Source organism: Ctenopharyngodon idella, chromosome 13 (assembly GCF_019924925.1).
Source record: "Ctenopharyngodon idella isolate HZGC_01 chromosome 13, HZGC01, whole genome shotgun sequence".
Taxonomy (NCBI): Eukaryota; Metazoa; Chordata; class Actinopteri; order Cypriniformes; family Xenocyprididae; genus Ctenopharyngodon; species Ctenopharyngodon idella.
This window is the reverse complement of record NC_067232.1, coordinates 15,614,782-15,632,002: the sequence shown is the minus strand read 5'-3', so window position 1 is coordinate 15,632,002 and position 17,221 is coordinate 15,614,782.

Below are 17,221 nucleotides of genomic sequence, written 5' to 3'. Positions count from 1 at the left end.
GTATAAACAAAACATCTGTCTTTTTTTTGTTTTTTTTGTTTAGACACATTAAGTTGCTAATGTGTTTTTAAATGTTTTGTTACAGTGCAGGTACTTTAGAGCTATACTTTTGGGCGTCTCAAGCATATAACATTCTGTAGTGTTTTTGTTCTCTCCTCTCTGTTGTTTTTTAGGTCACGATCACACGCCCTTATCAAAACACAAATTCAGATCTTCACTACTCTCTGGCATTCTGCAGTTGTTAGCATGCAGTGTAGGTGCTCATGGCGGGGCGTTTCTATGATGCAATGGAGGACTGTGCTCTTCCAAAGAGAAAAACTTCCCTTCTCCAGCACATTCCTGAGTGTGGCTGCAGGCAAGGGTTGGGCTCAAACCATGTGCATCAATTACAAGAGAGAAACATCATCAAAGTCTGTTTGACGCAACACTGCCAATCAATGTCTTAACAATTTTTACACCCCAAGCTCATTTGCACATTTTGAAAAGATTAACAAGTTTGTTTAAGGTCACTTTATGCAATGAATCCAAAGGTGCACTTTTTAAAAAGAAATATAATTATGTTGCACTCTCATGCACCCTTACTACTACAGTACTTCTAATAATTGCAAAATTAATTATATTAATTAGTTATATTACAATTACAATAATTGTATTTATTGTAAATTGAGTATTTTACTGTATATAGTGCTTTTTTAGTGCAGTTTGTAAACAAACTTAATACATCCACACCTATAGGTGTCAGTATAAACAGTCAGCGAAACAAAAACCTAATGAGTGCATCTTTTATATTAGTTTTTGAGCATTAAAATGTGAAAAGCAAAATTATCATTTATTAAGAGGACTTTTTGATTTCTGTGTGTGCGTCTTCCAAAGTAGTTTTTAATTCTTTAAAAGCAAGTTTTGCATTTACAAGACACAGACAGGAGATTAGCATCTTGTTTGCTAAAATATCTCACAATCCGCTGAAGAAAGAGGTGTTTTCATAGTCACCACACCTTGAAGATCAGATAGATTTTATCACTTCCTGGATAGTGCATGATTCCGATTACAAAATACGGGTGGAACAGGGAACATTTTTGGTGAACTATGTCTTAAGTACTTATCAAATTGCAGTTGATTCTGTGCTGTGAATGACTGGGTTTGCCTGTAGGCTGAGGGACAGATGCTGTATGAAAGAATGAAATGCTGTGAGGAATGCACCGCTAGCCTGAGAACACACCATTGGCAGCAGTGGTGATCCTGAACTAATTCGGACAAGAGCCGGAACGGGAGACAGCAACCCAAGCACCACTCGGTTAACCCTCAATCTCTCCATTTAAACATTATGCCGGAAGAGCGAGAGAGAGAGAGCTGATTGTTAGAAACCGACTGTTGCCGTTTACTCTGCTGTTGGCCTTGGATTCCCATAAGCTTAGAGGTCACCACAACCAAACAGCAGGGGTGTAAGAATGATCCTAATGTTGCTTCTTGAAGGAGGAATAAAAGATGGCTTTAGGGGGATCGGGTGTCAGCTGGGGTCAAGGCAAGTGGAGGACCTTTGGCAACTTGAGTATGTAGCAGCTTGCCGCTGTCTACCGTAGGATATAATACCCATGAGACACCAACTGGGCGGAACAGGAAAAAGATCACAAATGGTGCCTCCTTAAGAAACGGTGATTTAAATTTCTTGGGGTGCTTGGCTTTTAATAGCTAAAGAGATTTGTTTTATCCCATGCCAGACAGGTGGCAAACATAGGAATTGTGTTTTAATTCTTTTTTTTTTTTTTTTTTAATGAAAAAAAAAAAAAAATCACTTTAAAAAGCAGCAATTCATAACTATCATTACTTTTCCTTATCATTTGATTAATATCAGCTGTCATAATCTAAAAAAAACAAAAACACAAACATCTACTAAAATTGAATTGTATTTCTTTCTTTGGGCAGTAATAGAATAAAAAACTGTACCAGGCAAATAGTTCTGAGATTTTTAGCAAATTGTTTGAAAGCCTGTTTTTGCCCCACACTGTCAGAAAAAAAGGTAAGGTGCTGTCACTGGGGCAGTACCCTATAAGGTACAAAAGTGAAAAGGTACATCTTTGTACCTTACTTACCCCTAAATGGTACATATTAGTACCTTAAAGGTACATATTAGTAAAAAATAAAACAGGCAATTGAGATAAATAAAAAAGTAAATAAGTGTGTTTTTACTGAAAACAATAAAAGTTACTATAATCTAAAATTGTTGCAGTGCATTTAGCTGAAATGTTTAGTGAATTTGCCCCATAGACTTACCAACTAAACAAACAAAACTTAAAGGCACAATATGTACGATTTTTATATAAAAATATCCAAAAACCACTTGCACAGTGTTATATATTTCACTCAACTGTGTACTTACATTATCCTAAATGTTTCCAAGAATTTCTTTTAAATAGTGCCCGTCCCTCCCTTGTCACTTGTCGCCTGTCAATGACGTAATATCTGCGTTATCCCTGTTTTCCGCTTGTATGGCATAGTAACCATGGCAACAGATGCAGCACACTGTTGTTGTTTCATTTAAACATTATGGACCATGGCAAGCAAACTTTGGGACAAAAGGAGAGATAAAACGAGGATCAATATCGCCGTGGTATTTCCGAAATTGCGAGAGCCTTGCGACAAACTTCGACTTGACAGAGACGCCGCTCTTGCACGTTATTAGACAGGTAAGCAAATGTAGGCTATATAAGAATAATCAATGTTATATAGCTAACATTATAACATGATAAAATGTTAGAATATCATCAGTATGATATTCTAATGTTGATCTAGCTAACCGTATACTAGTCTCATACAGCCAACAAACTAATACATAGAATAATATTACAACTTTCAACACACTCAAATGCAGTTTAGTATGATAGTGTAACTTTAGACCAAGTGAAAGCACTGCGTTACCTCACAATTTTAATTCGTCAAATAAACTGACTTGATGAGTGTGAGTGGTATTTCAGCACTTGCGGGCAGTTCGGTAGAATGAAATGTCCTTATTCCTTTATATCCCCTGGGAGTCACGTGTGGCACTGATATCTGTCTCTCATTAGCAATCGCGCCCGCGATTCTCAGCCACGCCCTGCTTCATGTTAAAAAATGCATTCACTCATCCATAAACAGTATTAGATCCATCTGCATGACGACAAGTTCCATGATTCCACGCCCATTCACTGCAACATCAATCTACGTCTTTGTTATTGTTTTGAAGAGTTTAGCGACCCCTAGCGGCGAAAAAAAATACATATTGTGCCTTTAAACTCGCTGAGACAAAAGCCCCGTCTAAGCAAGTACATAAAGAGATCATTCTGTCTGGGTTTTGATTATAAGTCGAGCATGAACAGTGTTGGGGGTAACGCATTATAAGTAACGCGAGTTACGTAATCAGATTACTTTTTTCAAGTAACTAGTAAAAGTAACGCATTACTTTTAAATTTACAACAAAATATCTGAGTTACTTTTTCAAATAAGTAACACCAGTTACTTTTTTTTTCCCATTTATTGACTGACAGCTGCATCCTTTTCTTCTGCAATTCAGAATGGCAGCACATGCTGAAAGGCTTGTTTGTTTGAACTGCGCCCTCTACTGTACAGGCATGAATTTGCATTTCCTTCAGCCTAAGGCTTATTCGTTTCACTTTTGGTGTGAAAGGGCCTTTACATTTCCCCAAAATAGAACTTTTTTTGTTGTTATAAAAATAAACAATCAAACATTCTAGCCCAGAGCATTCCATAAAAAGTAACTGAGTAACGCAATTAGTTACTTTTTTAGGGAGTAATGCAATATTACTTTTAAAAAGTAACTTTCCCCAACGCATGAATAACCCTCATGGCTATTCGTGGTCATTTGAAAAGGTCATTCAGTGTCAGGAAATGAAACAGTACTATTCCCTCATAAGCTAATTGGCTGGATTGCAGGTGTCTAGTTTCCTATAACTGTTTCTCCGGCACAATAAATGTCAATTCCCTTGGTTACAGAGCCTATTGGCAAGCTGAGTATCTGTGTTTGTTTCTGATAAGGTTGGAGAAGTGCACTTTTCTGTATCAGATGTAGGTGCTCTATTCCCAGTTTTGTGATTAAGTTTGTGTTCCTGTGCTGAAATATATTGTCACGATGCTCATTTGTGCTCCAGAGACTCAGCAGGACACCACAAGCCCGAGAAGTGGTTCTCACGGCTTTTGGCAGCCGATCGCAGGACGTTCATTAGCCTCTGTCAACATGCATATTGTGTGTGTGACTGTGTGCATGCGTGTTTGTGTTCTTTCAAGCACCGGCTTTGTGCTTTGTTAGTGGTCTGTTACTCCAGTAAGTTTATATGATGGTACTTTGAAACCCTCATTGGCAGCATAATAGACACTGAGGGTCGGCTTGAATGTTTCCTTTATAAAACAGTTCTATAAACAAGAGGTTTCTGACTAAATTTGGCCCTAAATTTGATTCCTATTTTTTTCTGCAAACTAAACTGGTCGCAAAAGATTTTCACACAAGCATGCTCTGTTTGTATCATCCCACTTATATATGTTCCAAACCAGTGAAATGTAGTGCATCACTTTTGGAATGCTGCTCAGCCAATAAGATTGGAGTACCGAGGAACTAACACTTTTTCATTAAGTGTGATCATGGTTTATAAATAAACCATTTGAAGCGATTTCATATGCTTTATTCTTTTGTTTAAACTCTTTATTTTAATAGGTCAAATATTATAAATAAAAAAGGGTAAAACAGGTGGATAAATAATTACACTCACGCTGCAGGTTTCCGACTTCACACAGCTGCCTGTAATCCATCTGAGGACATTACACCATGTTCGACAGCAAAGAGGGAGAGAGGAGGGGTGGTCACATGATCACTCTCACTCTTTTGCTGCTTTGTCTCGTGAACATCTCACACACTGACCCACAAACACACCTTCATACTGTCACACAAGCTGAACTGAGCTGATAAATATTACAAAACACAATTTTTGCAATACCCAGATGTGAAAATTCTGTAATTTACTTGTTCTGTTGTTCCAAACCTGCATGACTTTCTTTTTTTCTGCAGAACACAATGGAAGATATTTTGAAGACAGCATTGGACAGCATTAACTTTCACTGTATGGACAAAAAACACTAAGAAATAAACTAAGAAAATTCACAACAAGAAAACTGTTTCTCATATTTCACAAAAGACAAAAGTCATATAGTTTTGGATCGGAACTACATGAGGGTGAGTACGGTAGAAATAAATGTACGATAAAAAAAAAAAAATTGCAACTCAACATTTAGTTGTTTTTTTTTTTTTTGGCCTAATGCTTTTTCCTTTTTTTTTTTTTTTTTTTTGCCTTGGGTTCTGTCTGATGAAGCCCTTGGCAGACCCACTCGGTGTGAGTAAACACATTCCTCAGCTGCACAGCATGCCACAAGATTAGTTATGACTTTGGAGAATGATTTTAAGAGGGAAACTTTGTCTCAAGAAGAAGATTTGTGTATGAGGTAAGCCATGAGCCATGTGTGCCTTTCATGAAATGCATATGTTTGCCCAAAACAAAAATTATCAGTATTAGAAGTTCGGCCCAAAGAGCAGACAAACAATTAAACTGGATTTAGCCATCATAACGGATGCATGTGTGGAATGTGACATTGTCATGATGCTATCATGTGAGAATGAGTTGAAGCATGAGTAATTCCAGTAACAACTTTCCTTCATCAATTCAACTTTTTGTTTTAAGGAGTAGTTCACCCAAAAATTAAAGTCATTCCAGACCTGCATAATTTTCTTTCTTCTGTGGAACAGTGTTTTAAGCCCATAAAATGAAAATCAGTGAATTCAATGTTATTTTGGACCACATTTGCTTTGATTCTGCCACGTACACACTGTGAGTTTCAGGAATGACAACCGCATTTAAATGCGGGAGTGAATGCACTAAATTATCATTACATGTGTGTACGGAACACAACTCACTCTCGAAACTCCATGATTGACAGCTTTGAAACCACAGCGACGTTCTGGCGTCTCATGTGTTCGTTATCCGTTATCGTGACCAAAGTAATATTACAGTGACAAAACACTCGTTTTATTTTCAGCAATTTAACTAAACACAGTCGACGGAGGCGTCGTGTTTTGTTTATGCTCGTACAGCCTGTTTCACACAGAGCGCGCTCTTTCTGTGTTGTCATTTTAAGCGTTTTTGGGCTTGTTGTTTAAGCTCATCTCATAAAGCGACCAGGTTTTTGGGGTTATTAAAGTAAGCAGACACGAGTCGCGATATTTTGTTCTTATTTTTAGCATAAAGCATTTGGATTTATTTCGGTTTATTGCGGGCTTGTTCTTGTTCGCGGATTTTTCTAGCAAGATCTGACAACAGGAATTAGTCAAGGCTCGTGCTTTCCCTGTGATTCTCCGTGCGTGCAGAAGAGAGACCAAAGCCACTGGAAGGCAAACCTCCAACCTTTAGCCAAAAAAGCGTAACGGATAATGCTAACGCTCCGGCTCGGCGGGCACTGACGTCACTGCCATTACACGATAGGCTGAGAGGTGCCGCACGTGCATAAGTTAGCCGTTACGCTTTCTCCAATGGTAAGAGATATACTTAGACCCTCTCATCTTCCTTTAATAATGCTGCATTCAATAAGAATGTGAATATTTAACCAAGTCAAAAACAAAAAAGGTAAGCAGGTATCCATATTCATTTCAGTATCAGCAGAGCAAAACGCTATAAAAGGTGACGATATAAGTTACGTAAACGATAAAAGCTCATTGTGGTTTCTCGGTTTGATAGATTTGAGCAACCATTAACCAATCAAAACATAGGAATTTTGAGTTTGTGATAGGATTCCTATATAGAAAAATCACTCCTTGCCCTCCAGCCGCATTTCACGTGCAGCAATGACGTCATGTGCAAACAACTTATGCACGTTAAAAAACGTCATTAACAACTAGTTGTTCCGTTCGGTTCCGTACACACTGCATAGAATTTCTGTAAATGCGGTCACTACCTGTATTTTTCGGGATTTAATTCTGTTGTAGAATGCGGTTGTCACTCTTGTATTTTGCTGAACTGTGTGTGTACAGAACGCGATTTAAGCACTAAAAGGTGAACTGACAACCGAATTTAGCTGCAGTGTGTACATATCTGTGAAATGGACAAACGCAGTTATTTCAGGTAAAAGCATTATTCAAAATATCTTCTTTTGTGTTCCGCAGAAGAAAAAGTCATACAGGCTTGGAATGACTCATGACTCAAGAACTTTCATTTTTGGGTTTACTATCTCTTTAGATAGCTCTGCCCAAGTAGGTCTATACTATTTTTGAGATTATAAACTTTTGTGTTGAACTTGGGACATTTCAGGGTTGAAGATCAGACTGAGACAGAAGCTTACTTTGATTCAGAAGGATCAGTCAGGTTGAGGCTCTTCAAGGCTTGTCAGAAAGCCCCCTCATTTTTATTCATGAGCGCTTTTCAGCCTTTGTCCCATTAAGCAAGCGGACTTGTGGATTAGGTCCACCTCGTGTCAGTAATATCATCATGAAAAACTCATGACACCATGGGCCATTTGTTTGAAAGGGAGGGAATTTGAAGAATAGCACTGTAGCCATCTGCTCTTTCTGCTTGTCTTTCTTTGAAGAGGAGGTGTCTTCCTCCATCACTTCCCCTTCTAGTGATCAATATGGGCCATCCAATCAATTGCCACACTCAATTAAACCTTTATAATTCCTTTCAAGCAACATACTTCTAAAGAAGCGTGAATTGAGAGAGAAGCCCATCCAAATTACACTCTAGTGGCTCTTTTATTGGGCTGACATACAATGGAGCTTGGCGGGAAACAATTCTTATGTTTTGGAAATTAGGTCAGGCTGTATTGAAAAGGACAGTCTGCCAGGCAGCCGGTGTAATCTGGTGGGGACGGACTTGTTGTCCAACCTGCTGCATGCCATATTTGATGTCCCATTGTTTCCTATCCTCCTCTAATCTGCCCATTCTTAAAGTGTTGCAATTCATTTGGACTGATTTCTATGGCAGCTCAGGCGCGAGGGCCATTAAAGGACTTTAAAGGGGCGAGCACATGAACTACATGCCAGTGGTGTGCTATTGTGCCCCTAAGGCTTGTGGACCCGCTGCCAGTGGGGGAGTGGAGGGTTTCTGAATGGAGCGTTGAACAAGTACAAGGCGAGATACTCCATATAAAGTCTGTAGTGTTTAAAGTTATGAATTTATATTTACAATTATGTCTTTATACTCACAATTATGACTTTATATCCCACAATGATGACATTATACTCACAACTGTGACTTTATATCTCATAACTGTGACTTCATTGCTCACAATTGTGAATGAATACCATTTAACATTAACATTTAATCATCATAAATGTGACTTTACATCTTACAATTATGAATTTATACACACAATTGTGACTTTATATACAGTATTAGTGTGACTTTATATCTCACAATTATGAATTTATAACCACAATTGTGACTTTATATCTTACAATTATGAATTTATACACACAATTGTTACTTTATATCTCACAATTATGAATTTCTACACACAATTGTGACTTTATACAATTATGAATTTCTACACAAAATTGTGACTATACCTCACAATTATGAATTTCTACACACAACTGTGACTTTATATCTCACAATTATGAATGTATACACACAATTGTGACTTTATATCTCAGTGTAACTTTATACTGTATCTCACAATTATGAATTTATACACACAATTGTGACTTTATATCTCATAATTATTCATTTATACTCACAACTGCGATCTCAAAATGACTTTATATTCAACATTAGTGACTTTATGGTAATTAGGAATTGAGACTCTCACAACTAATTTCACACACTTGTCACAATTACATCTTTATTTCTTACAATGGTAACTCACAGTTGTAAATTAATTTCTCACAATTATTTTATTATAATTGTGACTATATATCTTACAATTGTGACCTTATTTTAAACTTTATCTCACAATCACTTCTTATACATGACATTGACAGTGAATATGGTCAAATTGCCTTGTTTTGACAAGAAATTCATGGCGCTTCATTTACATTCTCTCCTCTCTCTTTGAACTGATAATGCGTTTGCCACAATAGGACCTTTGACCAGACCGCAGCTCCCCTTTGGTTACCACAGAAACCAAAGAGACTTCTCTCTGCTCCTCCGGGCCCTCTCTGCTCCGCTGCCACAGTTTTTCTTGTTTCCCCTCTCTGCTTCCTGTCCTCTGTAAATTGTTCTGACTGAAATATTTTACATCTGATATGAGAAAAAAAGAGAAGTCAAGCTAAGCCTTTTTATCTTTGCCAGTGAATCCTTGATAACAGTGGACCTGCGTCTTAAAGCAGGAACCGGTGGTCATAAACACAATTCCCATGGGAAAGTTTGTAGAAAGCCTCAGTTTGTCTTTTCTTTTAGTGTAAAAACGTTTCCACTGCAGCTCATAATGCCATTAAATGAGTGTGTGCGTGTGTGTGTGTGTGTGGGGAATGCTGGGCTAAAGAAAGGGTTTGGGACACATCAGGAACCCTGAGCAACCCACATCCTGTAAATCAGGTCTTCATGAGCCACATCTCACACACACACACACACACGCACACACACACACACACACTTTTTCATTCTTTCACTCATTTTCTCCTTGCATAAAAGAGAGGGGAGGATAAAAGAAATGCACAATGCTGACATGCACAAGACGAGTGGCCCCTTCTATAAAAAGATAAACAGGGGACCAACCAAAAAAAGGAGGGAGGGAGGGAGAGAGATTAACTCATGTCATCATCTTTACACTCTAGCTGCTGAGAGCCAATCAGTTCATTTAAAGACAAATGAATTGGTTTTCTTGTAACCACACTGGGTGTGGGAACAGCACGGGTTCTTATAAAAAGAGGCAAATAAACTATTCCTTGACTTTAACACAAAAGCCAAATAGAGGCAAGATGCTATAGTGTATGCATTTTCACTGTATATCCCTTCTGTTTGGTACATTCTTTCTGTGTATTGAAAAAAAAAATTAAATGCCGTAAACAAAATATCTTGAATTATTTATATTTATAATTTTTAATCATTTGAAATTATTTATTATTTATAATTATCATAATTTTACTTATAAATTATTTTTAATTAAATGATTTAATAATAAGAATTATTATTATTATTATTATTATTAGAAAAAGTATTTTTACTACTATTTACTATTCTTTAAAAAATTGTGATAATTGTTTAATCAAAATGATAAAACCGATAATTCCTATTTTAAATTCTTGGATCGAAGCTGCAAATTCCATATTAATGTGTGTTGCTTTGCTACCAACAGCTGAAGTTTTCAACATTAATTATATAATCACATTATTTTTTAATATAAATATAGGCTTATCAACATTAATTGATGGACAAATTTTATATTTCAATTATTAATATTAATATATAAAACTATTGAACATCTGCGGCTTTTATTGTATTATTGTTGTAATCGTTTTATAGAAGCTCATTATAGGACACCTCTTAACCATGGTAAAATTACTGTAACACATGGCCTCTCACGGGATTGTCACGGTTATCTGGAATCATTCGTCTTTAGTTTCACTTTCATGGACTTACAGTTTGTTTTCATCAGTCACGAGTTTCTTTGTCTTAGTTTCCCGCCAGACATCAGTTGTCATGGACACTCATCAAATCATCACACCTGTTCGTTATCACCTTATTATCACTGTGTATTTAAGTTGCTCTGTTTCACCTTTCAGTTGTTAATCGATGTTTGCGTGTTGTGTGTTTACCCCTGTTTCACACACGCGCTGTTAAACTTTCTGTTTCTGTGTTTATTGTATTATTATTATTTCATCAAAAATGAAAATAATGTCATTTATTACTCACTCATGCCGTAAAAAAATTTATATTATAAAGCGACGAGAATATTTTTGGTGCGCTAAAAAAACAAAATAATGACTTATATAGTGATGGCCGATTTCAAAACACTGCTTCCTGAAGCTTCGGAGCGTTATGAATCAGTGTGTCGAATCAGTGGTTCGGAGCGCCAAAGTCACGTGATTTCAGCAGTTTGGCGGTTTGACATGCGATCCGAATCATGATTCAACTCGCTGATTCATAATGCTCTGAAGCTTCCTGAAGCAGTGTTTTGAAATCGGCCATCACTATATATAAGTACTATTACTATATACTATATAAGTCGTTTTTTTTTTTTTTTGGTGCACCAAAAATATTCTCGTCGCTTTCTAATATTAATATTGAACCACTGTACTCACATGAACTGATTTAAATATGTTTTTAGTACATTAATAGATCTTGAGAGAGGAAATGTCATTGCTGGCTATGCAGGCCTCACTGAGCCATCGCATTTCAACAAAAATATCTTAATTTGTGTTCCGAAGATGAATGAAGGTTTTACGGGTGTGGAATGACATGAGGGTGAGTAATTAATGACAGAATTTTCATTTTTGGGTGACCTAACCCTTTAAAATCACTTTGTATTGGATCCTGTTTACCTTCGTCTTCATCTTCATCTAGCGACACTTTTCCACATAGATAGACTTGCAGCTGTAGCAAAGAGCACAGCAGTTGTTTCATACATACATCTGAATTTAGTTGCCCTTTTTTAAATGCAAAATAGCCCATTGATCATTCACACAAAGTATTTGGTATATATATATATATATATATATATATATAAAAAATTGGCTGTACCACCCCCACTCATTCACACACAGTCCTGCAGCCCTATATTCTCACTGCAGCTAAACTTTGGTGGTCTCCAGCCTTCAGTGGATAATTGATTATGGGATTGAAGCCACAGGGCTTTAAAGGGGGAGAGGTGAAAGAGGTTTCCAAGGTCAACGCCTCCCTCCTTCTTCTCTGCCTCTTTTCTCTCAATTATTTGGACAGAGTCTTCAATGCAATAGTCATTAAGGTCCAGCCACCAGGGGAAACTCCAAATATTTGGCTGCATTTGCTACAACTTTGGAGTCAGGAGCTCTACACAAACATGAGGATGTTGTTTAGGTGAGTCCTAGTAGTTTCTGGTTCACAGGCAAGGAGAAAGCAGACTTTTGAAGAAAACACAGCCCCGTTAAGCTGTACAAAACATGCTTTGGCCTCATCATTGATGACTAAATATTTGTACTTCATATGCTCCTTATTTTGGAGCTTTTATGTGGATGTTGTTTAATCCACTTTGTATTTGCCACTGTCATGTTCAATGACAGTTGCATTGAACACTTTTCCAAATATTATGTTAAGTTTTTTAATGCAGAGTTATTTACAGGAAAAGAATTCCAGAAAAAAGGAGGCATATGTTCATTTAATGCCCGAATCACAACGCTGCAGATAAACAGCTGCTTACCTCACTTCTGCAAAAATCTGTCCACCATCCCTCCACCACACCGACTCCAATTTTATTTCAATAATTGCGTCCAGGAGGGGCAGTTGAAAGCACGAGTTGAATCTTGTGCTTGAGACTTTGTGAACTTGTGAATGATCATTTGAAGGATAGCCTTGCACTAGTCATGCTAGTTACTCTCTCTGTGAATGGTATTGGTTAGTTGTTTGCTTAAGGCCAAAATAAGTACTGTCATCTCAGTAACTTGCTAGTTCCTGGATTGTGCATCCATGGGAAAGCATGTTAGAAATCCAAATCTTTAACCATTTGGCAGTGTTGCCGGATATCTCTTGATCGGTATCGCTGGTCTTTCAAAACAAACCCATAATAAGCGACTGACCTCATCAAAATAAGCTTACACAAATGGAAATAACACCTGATAACAGCAGTCAAGTCAAATTGATTTGTATAGCACAATTAGCAATATTCGTTGTAGCAGCTTCACAGAAAATCATGATGTTAATGTTTGTAATATCTTCATGCCTTATGGTTGCATTCAGCAGATCAAAGCTGAACGATAATATAGTTTATACTTTGCGATGATACCATCAATCAAGCAGTTTAGACATGCTGTATTGCCTTACGTGAGTATAATGTATGTATTATGAAGTTGGACATACTTATATATCCAACTTTACATAAAGAGCTGACCAATAATATATTAACATTTTTCAAATGCCTGATTTACGATAATAAATCAGGCATTTGAGATTTGCTATATAGTATACATCGCTTTACATGAGTGTACTGTATGGATGTGGATAAAGTAATATATATATATCCAATTTTATATTTATAACTGTACGATAGTATGTGTGATTGCTTTCAGTTTTCAGCGATATAAACCAAGATTTGCTATTAAGTATATATTTCTTTACCCAAGTATGCTGTATGCATTCAGGTAGGATTTACTGTATATACAACTTTTAATATATCACTGGGCAACTGATTATTTAATTATTTATTTATAAATTTATTTATTTTAACAGTTGCTTATAATTATTGCACATAGCAACACAGCATTTTATACAAATACATCCATGTTGTTTTGTTTGGGGCATCGTCTTTTTATTCTCTTGTCCAGGCCAGTAGTTGGCGATGTCACTTTGTAAAGAAACACTACGCGCCTATAGAATGAATACGTAATGCGCATAGGCATGGCGTCACCGTTCTCACAAATCTGCATTTTTGTAGGTTACACTGAGACGATAATAGTATCGTTTTCAAAAACACTTTGAAACCTGCTTTCAAAGGTTTGCGTTTTCAGGCCCCCCCAAACGTCATTGTTGTGTAAATGAACAGCCAAAACACAAAAAGTTTTCCGTTTGTAGTTGAAAACGGTGTTATGTAAATGGCCCCTTAAACTATTATGTATAATCGTCAGTTGATTATAATTAATGTAAATTGGTGATCATTTGTTCCCATACAGATGGTTGTTATTCAGGCAAATTCCTAGGAAAAATGCCACTTAAGGGATCCGTTGCCTATAGTTGTGGAGGCCTGGGAAGGTGGCGAAAGAACCTGACTATAAATTTACTGTATGAATTAGTCTCAACCAATTAGATTTGCTAAACCCAAAGTGGGCGTGGCCATACAGAGCAGCTTGCTCTGTGACAGTGAACAGGAGAGCAGCCCAGGGAAACATGAGCAACACAGGAAATGTTCAATATGTTGGAGAGTGTTAAAAACCGTGCTGCAGCTTTCTTTAGCGAGGAGCCCTTTCTGACAGTGCTGAAACTCACTGTTGTTTTTGGCTATGAGTCTGGGCCCTCTCCCGGATCTACCTCTCTCTCCCTCTCTGTGGTGGCGAGTGCAGTCAAAACCAAAAGAAAACATGCTTCGAAAGAGAAAAGTTGGGAAATTGTAGAAGGGGGATAGTAACCCTCTCCTCATTTGTCATGAAGAATGTATTTATTGCATATATTTAGGACCAGTGCCTAAGAGAATCTCATTATATAAGATGTATAGCCACCCCCTTAAAAATTATTAACGTTATTTCATTATTTTAGTGCGCCATGTGTTACATTAGCTCAAATTAGCGCAAAACATCTTTGCAAAATATTCTCGTTTGAAATAAGAGCTCTTGGCAAAAGCTTTTGGATGAAAACGTTTGACAGGAAAAGAGCATTCGGTTTGCAGCCGTTCTCAAATGGTGTTTAAATATCATGTAAAAGAATTTAAGGGGAAAATTGGTATTCCTACAAATATTTGATCAAGGTATCATGTCGTATCTATTTTGCTGAGTGGTAAATGAAAAGCACTTGTGTGGTTCTTCAGTAACACGACCCAAAAAACTTGCAAAACTCGCCTCTCCCTCTCCTCCCCTCTTCTCTGATAGCAGAACATCTGCACGCTAGTGACACTCTGTGGCAACCATAGGGAATCCTCCGCCTTCTTACCTTTCGCAGATACAGCTTAAACATACAAAATGTGAACTAAATATACAGAGCCCCTACAATTTGGTAATTTAAATGAGTTTGACAGACTGTTAGAGGTCTGTCAGAGGTGTTTCCTGAACTAAGACCCCGGTAGGGTTTCAGTTCTTTAACAGTCTGGGATGTTAATGTGTGTACTAGATTTTGGAAGCTGGAGGGGAGGCGGGGGGAAGAAGTCAGGCTTTAACTCAAAGTCTTTAAAAACGCTCAAACCCATTAAATGTTTAAGAGCTACTGCAGCCTTGAAGGAACACACTCAGCCTATGTTGACTGTGGGATCCTGACAGATAGCTGCAGTCCGACAAATGCCATGTTTCCTTCATAGCAACTTAATTGGTATTATTGCGAAGCAGCATGTTTGTGCTGCCAGAAAGGACACAATGTAGACTAATTGCTTTATTTTATTTTATTATTTTCATTATTTTATTTTGTCTGAAATTTCATTACAGTATCATATTTCATGTTATTGGGCAGTATAATGAAAATGTCATTATACTGTAAAATACAGAACATGAGTAATTATTTTATGAGAATTATGTTTTGATGAATGAATAGCAAATCTGGTTCCCTCTGACCTGCTTCACTGATTAGAAACATTTATGTACCAGTTGCTCTTTTTATAAGCCTGGAAAAGCAACAGCTACCTGCCAAAAAAAAAAAGGGAATGACGCACATGCGCCATGTGCAATTGTTTCTCAAAACTGTAATACATGGTAAAATAGTTTTCAGTATACATGTAAATCTTTTTTTTTTTCCCAGTCAGGAAGTTGAAATCATGAAATGCCGTCCATTCTCAGGATAGCAGCTGTCTCTCTCTGTTGTGTGATTTTCATTGGGTTCTAGTAAAATCCCATTTGTCAGTATACATAGAAGTATTGTTTCAAGCTCTTAGGTTATGACTAGACTTACACGAAATCTGCGAGCACAGAACTCCTCTGTGCAACCCTTGCCCTTATATGTTTGTATATCAAGCATTTTGGCTAAGTTGATTATTTATACCAGTTGGAGTATATTAACCTTTTCTCAGCTCTGCTTAATATATTTTACCATTCTAAAATAAATTCTGCAGAATTCCACAAATTACCACCCGCAATCAGCAGGAAATACAGAAAACAATGCAGATTCTTCTGTCTTGGCCTAGTTTGTGATGGAAGCTAGTCATGCAACACAGTTACTGCAGCCCACAATGTCATCCTTTATTGTGCACAAATGTTTTTGCTTAAATACATATATAAATATCAGTGGAGCCTTTGATCAACAGGCTTAACAACTGGCTCTTAAAAAAGTACTGGAGCATGGTGACCTTTTCTTCTGCATGGAGGGCTTGATACAGTGCTGACAGTTTTTCTGCTCCAACTGTGCTCAAAGGCATTAGTGATAATTAAAACATTATGATTTGTGCTTGCAGGCATTTTATTGGCCCTGAAATTTAAAGGTTATACGAAAGGAATCCTCTAACAGCAATACTTTCATTTTGTGTTTTTATAAATATATACATTCTTTGTACCGTAAACCTTATTTGCAGTTGTAACTCAGATAAGGTTGTAACTCTTGTTATGCATACTGCCGTTAAAAAGTTTAGGGTCAGTATGATTTTATTTTATTTTTTTAAATGATTTTGAAAGAATTTGTTTGATCACAAATACAGCAAAACATGTTTTAAGTTCTTTTCACCATTATCAGAAAAAAAAAAGCAAGTGATCGCACTGGCGCCTTCACCGAACCCTGAGGGTTATTATTATGAATTATTATTACAATATAAAATAAATTTTGTATTTTAATATATTTTAAAATGTAATTTATTTCTGTGATGTCTAAGCTGAATTTTCAGCATCATTACTCCAGTCTTCAGTCACATGATCCTTCAGAAATCATTCTAAAATGCTGATTTGGTGCTTAAGAAACATTTATCATTACCATCAATGGTAAAAACAGTTGGTGTGCTGCTTAATATTTTTGTGGATACATTTGTATTCAATATTTTATTCTTTGATGAATAGAAAGTTCAAAAGGACAATTTTGTTTTTTATAAAACAATGTAAGTCTTTACTATCACTTTTGATCAATTTAGTGTGTCCTTGCTGAATAAAAGTATTAATTTCTTAATTTTCTTTCATTTTGGTTCTAAAACTTGTTTAAACAAGTGTGTGTGTGTTTGTGTGTGTGTGTACATTTCCTCAATAAGTATTTATACAATGATCAAATGAAGGAAAAGAGCATTATAACCAGGCAAATTATGTTTGTTTTTAGTGACCTCCTCGTGTATCAGATGTACCAGAAAGCTTAGCATTAGCAGCATCATAGCAACTCTGTACTGAGTGGAACAACTGACCAAACAAGATATACCTAAACTAGTACAATTTATGATGTAGTTTCATATATTG